The sequence below is a fragment of the Nothobranchius furzeri genome, chromosome 1, assembly GCF_043380555.1.
Source record: "Nothobranchius furzeri strain GRZ-AD chromosome 1, NfurGRZ-RIMD1, whole genome shotgun sequence".
NCBI classification, from domain to species: domain Eukaryota; kingdom Metazoa; phylum Chordata; class Actinopteri; order Cyprinodontiformes; family Nothobranchiidae; genus Nothobranchius; species Nothobranchius furzeri.
In genome coordinates, this window is record NC_091741.1 from 87799179 (window position 1) to 87808194 (window position 9016).

At 39.4% G+C, this 9016-nt stretch overlaps 1 long non-coding RNA gene across 1 annotated transcript; it reads right to left on the reverse strand.

Annotated features, from left to right (window-relative positions):
- Positions 1-328: 328 nt before the first annotated feature.
- LOC139071088 (uncharacterized) lies at positions 329-1095 on the reverse strand. The gene is made up of 3 exons (XR_011521285.1): positions 738-1095; positions 530-649; positions 329-457 (listed from the first exon to the last, which is right to left on the reverse strand). It is a non-coding gene; the product is annotated as an uncharacterized lncRNA (long non-coding RNA).
- Positions 1096-9016: the final 7921 nt, after the last annotated feature.

Here is a 9016-nt window from a genome sequence, read left to right on the forward strand (position 1 = left end):
ATTTCTGTGCGTTGCAGCCCAATGGCTTCTGGAGCAGACAGCACCCTAGTAACCTCTCCACTCATAAGGTAGTGTTTGGCAAACTGTAAAATATGTTACAGTAATTGCAATTAACTTAATTCTAGTTAAATACAATTAAATACAATTGCTTATTAAATACATTCAACACTAAAACTCCACAACTGATAGAGTCCATCTGCTTGTTGTGTGGCAGTCTCTCCATTTTCCAATCCACTCGGAACTCTTCCTTTCCTTTCATCTTCGGAAAATTCCTAATAAAAACAAAACAAGTTTTTTGCAAGCATTTTCCTCTAAAAAAACACACAAACCAAACAACCCAATGCAGATAATTAATGAATGATGAATACCTCCAGTTACGCATAATTTTCCTTTCATAACAACCTTCATTTCCAAGAGGGTCTAACAGCAGTACAGATTGTGAGGAGATTTTGACAACCTAAAATAAAAATCGTATTTAGTAGAATGCACCACATATATGAGTTGTTAGGATTAACAATCAATTACTGACACTTTTGTTTGAATTGTGAGGCATATCTTCTGAGGTTTTGCCTCTGAGCCTTGTCATATCCTGAAGGGTAGGAGCCTGCAGAAATGAATGTGTAAATCTCTTCCCACTTCTTCTCCATATCTATGAATGTAAGTAGACATTTTCTTCTGAGCTTCAATATGTGCAGTTAACAATGCAAATAATTTAACTTATTAAATAGCGGCATTACCGAAACAGCCTTAAAACACCGAAGCTGCGGATTCAGAAGTGTTGTCCAAATACTACATGTCCAGTAACTTCACAGCAGACTTAACCAAAGCTGCAAATTCGACAGTTTTGTGCAGAAAGCAGATAGCGACTTTACTTTAATATTGACAAACAATCACAAAGGCTTAAAAAATCAAGTATCAATGTCAATAAAAAGTAATAATACTTAATACTTACCTATTTTCCTGGAAATATGACAACGGAGTAGCATAAAATCACAGCCGGATGCGCTTTGCTTCCCTTTTTGTGTTGTGCGCATGCGCGCACAAGCGCAGGAACAACGGGTAGGACGGTTTACCGGGTAGGAGAAATTCCCAGAACACCGGCTAAAACATGGAAGTCACACACGAACAGTGCCAGTTCCTTGTTTGCACCAGGACTGTTTGTGCACATTTAAGTCCTTTAACAGTCTAAAAGCACACATATCTCGTGTTCATGGTAAAACTGATGAAGGAAAGCCAAGACAAAATGAAGCTGTAAAATTCTGCTGCCAGTTGTGTGAATTCAAAGAGCCTTGTTCCGAAGCAGAATTTTTCACCCATCTCAGAAGCAGCCACTTGAGAGTCAACCAAAAGGTTCAATGTCCTTATGCAGGCTGTAGATTTGAAAGCAGTGTATATTCAACTTTCAATGCACATAAAAGCAAAGCACATAGATATGACAACTGGAATATGTTCAAGAAAGAAATAGTTAATGTCATATGTGATATAAACAAAGAAAGTGATGTTGCAGATGAGCAAATGCCATTTGATGACACAGATGATATAGACAATATAAATGAGGAAACTTGTGAGATAGATCTTCTTTGTTTAGAAAATCAGTTGGAGCATAACTTGGCAGCACTTTTTTTTAAAGATGCAGACTATGCTCCACATCCCTGAGCGTTCTGTGCAGGAAGTTATCATACAACTTTGTGAAATACAGGATTTGTCAGTGCCCCTTCTACATCACAAGGTGAAGATGATTCTTAAGGACTATAATTCTGTGATAGATGAGTCCATAATGAAACGGGTGTGCAGTGCTTTCTCAGACACCAACATATTGACAAAATATTGTGGCAAACATGGTTCCTTAGAAACCACAAAAAAGAGAGCATCCTATGTATCTAAACAATTTCCATTGGTAATGCCAGTGGAATATGTTGTTGAAAAAGATAAGAAATCGGTTGTATATGTTCCCATACAGCAAATGCTACAGAAATTGCTAAGCAGGACAGATGTGTTGGATAAAGCAATGACTGTGGAAACACATGTTCCAAATGAATGCAAAACATATATAGATGGTTCTTACTTTAGAGAAAATGCCCTTCTTACAAGTGATGAGTTCACAATTGCCATTGGTCTGTATATAGATGACTTTGAAGTGGCCAATCCATTAGGTACATCAAAGAAGAAGCACAAAATGTGTGCGGTGTACTGGGTAATCGCCAATATACCAGCGAAACATAGATCATCACTCAACTGTATCCAGCTTGCTCTTATATGCAACACAACCACAGTAAAAGAATGTGGTTATGCTTAAGTGTTGGACCAACTTATACGTGATATAGCTGCACTGGAAAAAGATGGTGTTTACATAGAGGCCTTAGGTGCAAGTGTGAAAGGAACTGTTTTGTATGTAGCAACTGACAACTTAGGTGCTCATGCATTGGCAGGATTTTATGAGAGCTTCACTCTTGATAAGTTGTGCAGAGTCTGCATGGCAAGTAAAAATGACATTCAAGAAAAAGGGGTCTGCTCTGGTGCCTTTGAGCTCAGAGACAAAGACAGATATGACAGAGATGTGCAGAAAGTTCTGGAAGATGGAGAGCTTGGTCGGACATTTGGTGTGAAAAAAGAGTGCCCTTTGACTGCAAAACTGGAGCACTTCCATGTGATCAAAGGTTATCCTCCTGACCTCATGCATGATCTTTTGGAAGGCATAGTCCCAGTCGAGATATCTTTATGCATTTCAGATTTGATTTCCAAGGGATATTTTGACCTAGAAACCCTAAATCAGCATATTGGATCATTTGGGTACACGTTTACTGACAAAACTGACCAGCCACAGCCTATTACAAAAGCTTGTTTGACAAAAGGCACTATTGGGGGAAATGCACATGAGAACTGGTGTCTAATTCAGCTTCTTCCATTTTTTGTTGGTCAGTATGTTCCTCCTGGGGAAATGGCATGGGGAGTTCTCATGCTTGTCAAAGATATTGTGGAGTTAGTAGTTGCCCCCAGGTTTACTGAAGACACACTTTACTTCTTGGAGTCCAAGTTAGCAGAACACAGAGAACTACTGTGGTCTACTTTCCCAGAGTTTAAATTACAACCAAAGCACCACTACATTGAACACTATCCCCAACTTATTAAAGCATTTGGTCCGTTGTGTGGTGTCTGGACTATGCGCTTTGAGGGCAAGCACAAATTTTTCAAAAAGGTTATTCGTGATGCTAGGAACTACAGGAATGTGGCTCTTACACTTGCGGTGAAGCACCAAAAAGCAGTCAGCTATCATTTGGACTCTAGTTCATTTTTCAAACCTCCAGTGGAGATGGAGAAGGTCACTACTGTCCAGATATCATCTTTCCCCGAGAATGTCCGAAGGGTACTCTGTCAGAAAATCCACAAGCCAGAAGCAATTCTTGTAGCATCATCTGTCTGTCTAGATGGAATTACATACAAAGCAGGTATGGTAGTTTCTGTTGGATCTTGCTCCGGTCTTCCTGAGTTTAGACAGATCACGCAGATTGTTGCAGTTCTTGCAGAGATAATGTTTGTGTGCAGAGTAATGACGGCATGGTACCATGAGCATCTTAGGTCGTATGAAGTTTGCTACACTGATGTGCCTCCAACCCATTGTATGGTCTCACTGTCAGAGCTTAATGATGTTTTCCCACTTTCAGCATACAGAATAGGTGGGAAACTAATGGTCACTCTCAAACATTTTATTCTGTGCTGAACATTCTCCATCTTCCTCCACAGATGGCTGTGCAACAGAGAATGCTTATGAGAGTCATCATCACTGAAGCGGACATAAGGAAGGTGGAACTGACAACAAAGCCTGATACAGTTGATCTTTTGGTTGGGTCCCTTAAAGATGTGCTTCAAACAAAATACAACTTCACCCTTCAGTATAGAGATCCCAACTTTGACAACGAACTCTGTAATTTAACCGAGATGTCAGAGCTACCTGAACGACCTACTGTCAAAATCATTCCTTTGCTTACTCTTGAGGCGGTACCTGACACACAGATGAGCTCACCCACAAGTGGAGAACTAAGTGTCACAACAAGCCAGGCTGACACTGACATCCTTCCCTACTCACCCCAGGAACGACGCCAGTGGCCAGAGCTTTTTGATATGTATATACCAAAATTTTCTGTAGATGTAGAATACAGACTGCGTCAAGCAAACCTGCTGCATCTCAGAGATGGAACACACCTCCACCCATCAAAGGAGCTAAAACATGACATCCTTGAGAGGCTCGCCGAGACCATATATGCCATGAAAGCTTACCCAACAAATGCGGAATTTGAAGCTGTTGCCTCAGCACTGGTGCGAGTGCACCCATGTCTGAAAGAACAAGGATCAATGTCCGGCTGGAGTTCCTTTTTTTAGGACACTGACGGTGAAGACAGTTTTTGGAGTGATGTTCCAGTGGGGATCTTCTGCCGTGAACAGGATATTTCAGCACACATGCAGTCCCTTCACCACCATACATCCTCAGTGGGAATCATCTTGGAGGGCAAGATTGTGATGGATGCCGAGAACCTGCCCCAGGCCATGTACATCCTCTTTGGACTTACTTATGCACTGCATCTCAACTACCCAAATTACATGAAAAACACATTTGACTTTATTCAACAGATACTTCTGAACTTGGGTAAGTCAGATCTAACACCTAAACAAACACTCAGGAATCAGCTTGCAATGTGAGATCCAGATCTACCTCCTTTTGCAAAAATAAAAATGTCATATTTTTTATGTACATTGAAAATTGGCAACCAGAGCACAACTTTGGTGCTACTTGGATTCCCCGGGGTATTTAGATCCATCGGCGAATCACCATCAGTGTATATCCATATAACGGGTGCGGACGGGCACCCATGGTGCAGCCTCGAAATAAGACATTATCTGCACCAAAACATCTCAATGTCGAAAGGTTTTGTTAGGAATCATTAACATGATTCCCCTGTTCGTTTGGAGCGAGTCTGGGATTTCTAGGCATGAACAGACTAGCCGCGGCACATCTAACCGGCACTTTTAATTACGTCACTGCCGTGCGCCAGTCTGTTTTTATTAAGATTACCGGTAGATGTACCTTTGTCCTACTGTGGAGAAATTAGTTTTCTCCCTTTATTGACCAACAGAGTTGTTCAAAAGTACAGAACAAAACATATGGCATTACATCTTATGACAAAAATGCACCTTAAACAGAGTTTAAGCAGCAAAACATCACTCTGCAAATAGTGTATATACAGTGAGACAATTCATGATTTAAAGTGTTAACTTTCGCCAGTTTTTGTATGCACGTTTTAAAAAATGCTGATACTTGAAAGGTTTAAGCACTTTATACAATTAATTCTTAACATTTAATTTTTGCAATATAAATTGAGGAATGTTATTTTTTGAATAAATTTGTTCAATAAATTGGTGTTTTTAAATAGTATCGAAATCGAGTATCGAGTTTTTTTTCCCCAGTATCGAATCAAGTTTGAAATTTTAGTATCGTGACAACCTTATTAGGGGAGTTGTTCTCAGTTGGGTTAGAAGTTATTTGACCAATAGAAATCAATTTGTTTAAATAAATATTTATAAAGCAGAACTGCTTAGTATCAATTGTGGGGTGCCACGGGGTCAGTTTTGGGTCCAAATTTATTTATTTTATATATTAATGATTTGTGTGAGGTTTACAGAGCATTAAAATGTGTTTTATTTGCAGATTTTTTGCTTCAGGAGAGAATTTGCAAGATCTTTGTAAGTTGGTAACAACAGAAGTGGCTAAACTGAAACTATGGCTTGATTTGAATAATCGTTAAACTTAAACAAAACTAAAGTTATGTTGTTTGGAAAACGTAAAATAAACACACACATGGCAATAACTATAAATGACATTATTATAGAAAGAGTGTACGAAAATACATTTCTGGGTGTAATCCTTGACCACAAATTATGTTGGAAACCTCGCATAAAATATGTTAATGGAAAGGTAGAACAGAGCATTGGGGTGTTGGAGAAAGTAAGACATTTTGTGATTCAAAAGGCATTGCACTGTACTGCACACTGACAGTACCCTACCAAACTTACTGTGTTGAAGTGTGGAGAAACATCTATAAAACCACCCTATATGCACTTTGTACGTTACAAAAATGAGCCATAAGGTTGGTCAGTCATGTGGGATATAATGAACACACAAATAGCTTGTTTATAAAATTACAAACTTTAAAGTTCAAAGATTTGATTGAATTTAGGACTGCATTATTTATGTACAAAGTAAATAAAAAAATGCTGCCTGAAAATATTCAAAAACTGTTTGCACGGGAAATCTAATTACCATAAAAAGCTGGCATGAAATTATGGAAATGCCTCAAAGAAAAACAACATGATCTATTAGGTGTCCCAGAAGGCTTATATCTGAAGACAGTGACCACAAAGGACAGATCTCCAGTGAACCAGGGTATGAATGTTTGCTCAGTCTTTATATTTTATTTGAACAACCCTCAACTATTCGCTAATCGTAAGATTCAGCTTCATTCTAGCATTATTTATCTTTTTACAATAAATAATTATTTTTGCTAAAACAAAAGTTTTTGGTATAGCAGTGTACGGTTTGCAAGAGAAGCACCCCATGGCGGTGTGAGGTGTGCAGGACTCTGCCTGCAGCTGGAGAGAAACTGCTTCAAGGTCTACCACATCAAATAAAAACCTCTGAAAGTTTACAAAAATAAATGGTCTTAAAAACTGCTAAAAAAAGATACCAAGGTTCAAACTTTTTTAAGAATAGATGCAATACAGTTCAAAGTTTAAATTGTTCATTCCAAATAGTTAGCCCAGTAATTTTGAAGTTCCTGTTCAGTAATAAATGTAAAAAATTCTAATCATTTTTTGCTTTTTTCACCTTGAAGCTGATTTTTAAAGGCTTTACTACAAATAAATTCTAAATACAAACAGTACACTGAAAGCTGAGGTTGTTCTGCAAAAAGGAGAAGAGTTACACACACTTTGCACTTTTTATTACAATTTTAAAGCCATAAGATTAAAAAAATACCATGTGGCCCTGTTATAATTATGGTCATAAGAGGGTTATTAAGACACCGATGCACAAACAGGAAGTTATTGGTAGTCATTCCACTCCAATCCGGTTGGTGGCGGTAATGCACCAAATTGTTGTTTGCCAAGTGCCATAAGACCACAAATAATAATAATAAGAGAGGCGGGAGCGTTCGTAACAAACTCAAAGCGATAGCCAAAACATTAAGCATGAAACTGAGTTATCCTAGTGGCTCCATTAAGAGAAAGAAGCAGCATGTTTCATAAAAGATTTTATTTTCACTTCTGAAAGTGACGTCGTTTTTCGATGTAAACATCAAAAGGAAGCAGAAAGGAAAGACAATGGAAAATGTTTAAAGGGAGGAAAACACAGACCAAAATGGAAAATAGAAAAAAAAAAGGCAAAAGCACAGGAGCACTGACAGGAAAAAGAAAGCAGAGAAAATATTGAAAGCGCTCAAAGGGAGAGAAATACAGGCAAAAAGAGGAGGACTAATAAAAAGTGAAAATAACTCATGTCAGAAGAGGGGAGAGTTTTACAAATCCAGTGAAAGGTAAGATTGTCGAAAATTTTGTGTAAGGGGCCCCATATGTTCGACTTGGGCCCCCAAATTGCTAAATCCGCCACTGCATGAAACAACCGTCATCTGGTGCCAGAAAAACAGAACAATCTCTAAATACTCATTAAAATGCATTTAAGACCCTCTACCTGTGCCAGAGTGGTGATTACGCACATTTACTAAGAAATCATCACAATGTAACTATAGAAACATTACTTGGTATGTATAGGAAACTTTTTACTGATTGGCTTAATGAACTGGGGCCTCATTTATCAAGCTTGCTTACGCACAAAACGGGGTTGGAAAACTGCGTAAGCAACTTTCCACGCAAACTTTAGGATTTATGAAAGAAAACATAGCGGAAAAATGTGCGCAACTTTAAGCTGACAAAGGACCTGGCTTATGCACAAAATGGACATGGGCAGCACCTGCAGTGCTGCTGCTGAGAAGATACAATTATGAAATCCAGCAGCATTATCTATTTTACCGCTTCGTTTTCACACAGACAAGACCCCCCCCACACGCACACACACACACAGCCTGAAGCGCAGAATACGGAATGCAGAATATCAGCAGGGGGGCAGATTGAGACAGGATGTCATGCGTCGGTGACAGTACGTGTCCTGTCACTGTGACCCGATTGATCATGCGCCCTGGCTAGTTGAACAGGGGAGATCTCTGGCTGACTGGTTAGAGTGTGTGACTTTCACTTGGGAGTCTGGGGATTGAATCCCGATTGGACCATTGTTTTTATATCCGTCACAGATCTCTCTGAAGAATTCACAACATTGACGGCTTCAGCAACACTGTGCCACTCCGTGGATTTTCTCTTATTTGTTTTGCAAAAGCACTTCCTTTCATTTCTCCACCTCACCCACAAGTACCTCAATTTCTGCTTCTGTGAAATTGCGCCTCCTTGATCTGCCTTGATCTACGATCGCCATTGGCGGAACGCGGCAACAGCCGGCTTATGTATATGCATGAGATCCACAAGGCACTTTGCATTGACTATTTATGGCAGTAAGTGGGCGTGGTGAGGGCAGGATGTGACTAAAATGCAGCTGAGAAACATTCTCATTAGTCTCTGATTTATGAAGCGGAGATTGCGTGCAGCTGTGCATACTCCATGTTTGATAGATCACAAACCTACTTGGGGTAAGTACTTTTTTTTTTTTTGCTGAGCTTAAGTACGGTTTTAGTAAGGATTCTACGCAATGTTTGGCAAATGAGACCCCTGACCTGTATTGGAATGTTTACTGTGTGAAGTGCCTTGAGACGACTCTTGTCGTGATTTGGCACTTTATAAATAAACTTGAATTGAACTGAATTGCTGATGGGAAAATCAGCCACAGCTGAGACTCTCCAACACGCCCACCTGCAACAAGCTCAGTGGAGCAAAACATGATGAGTCGATAGTAGAGAAATGC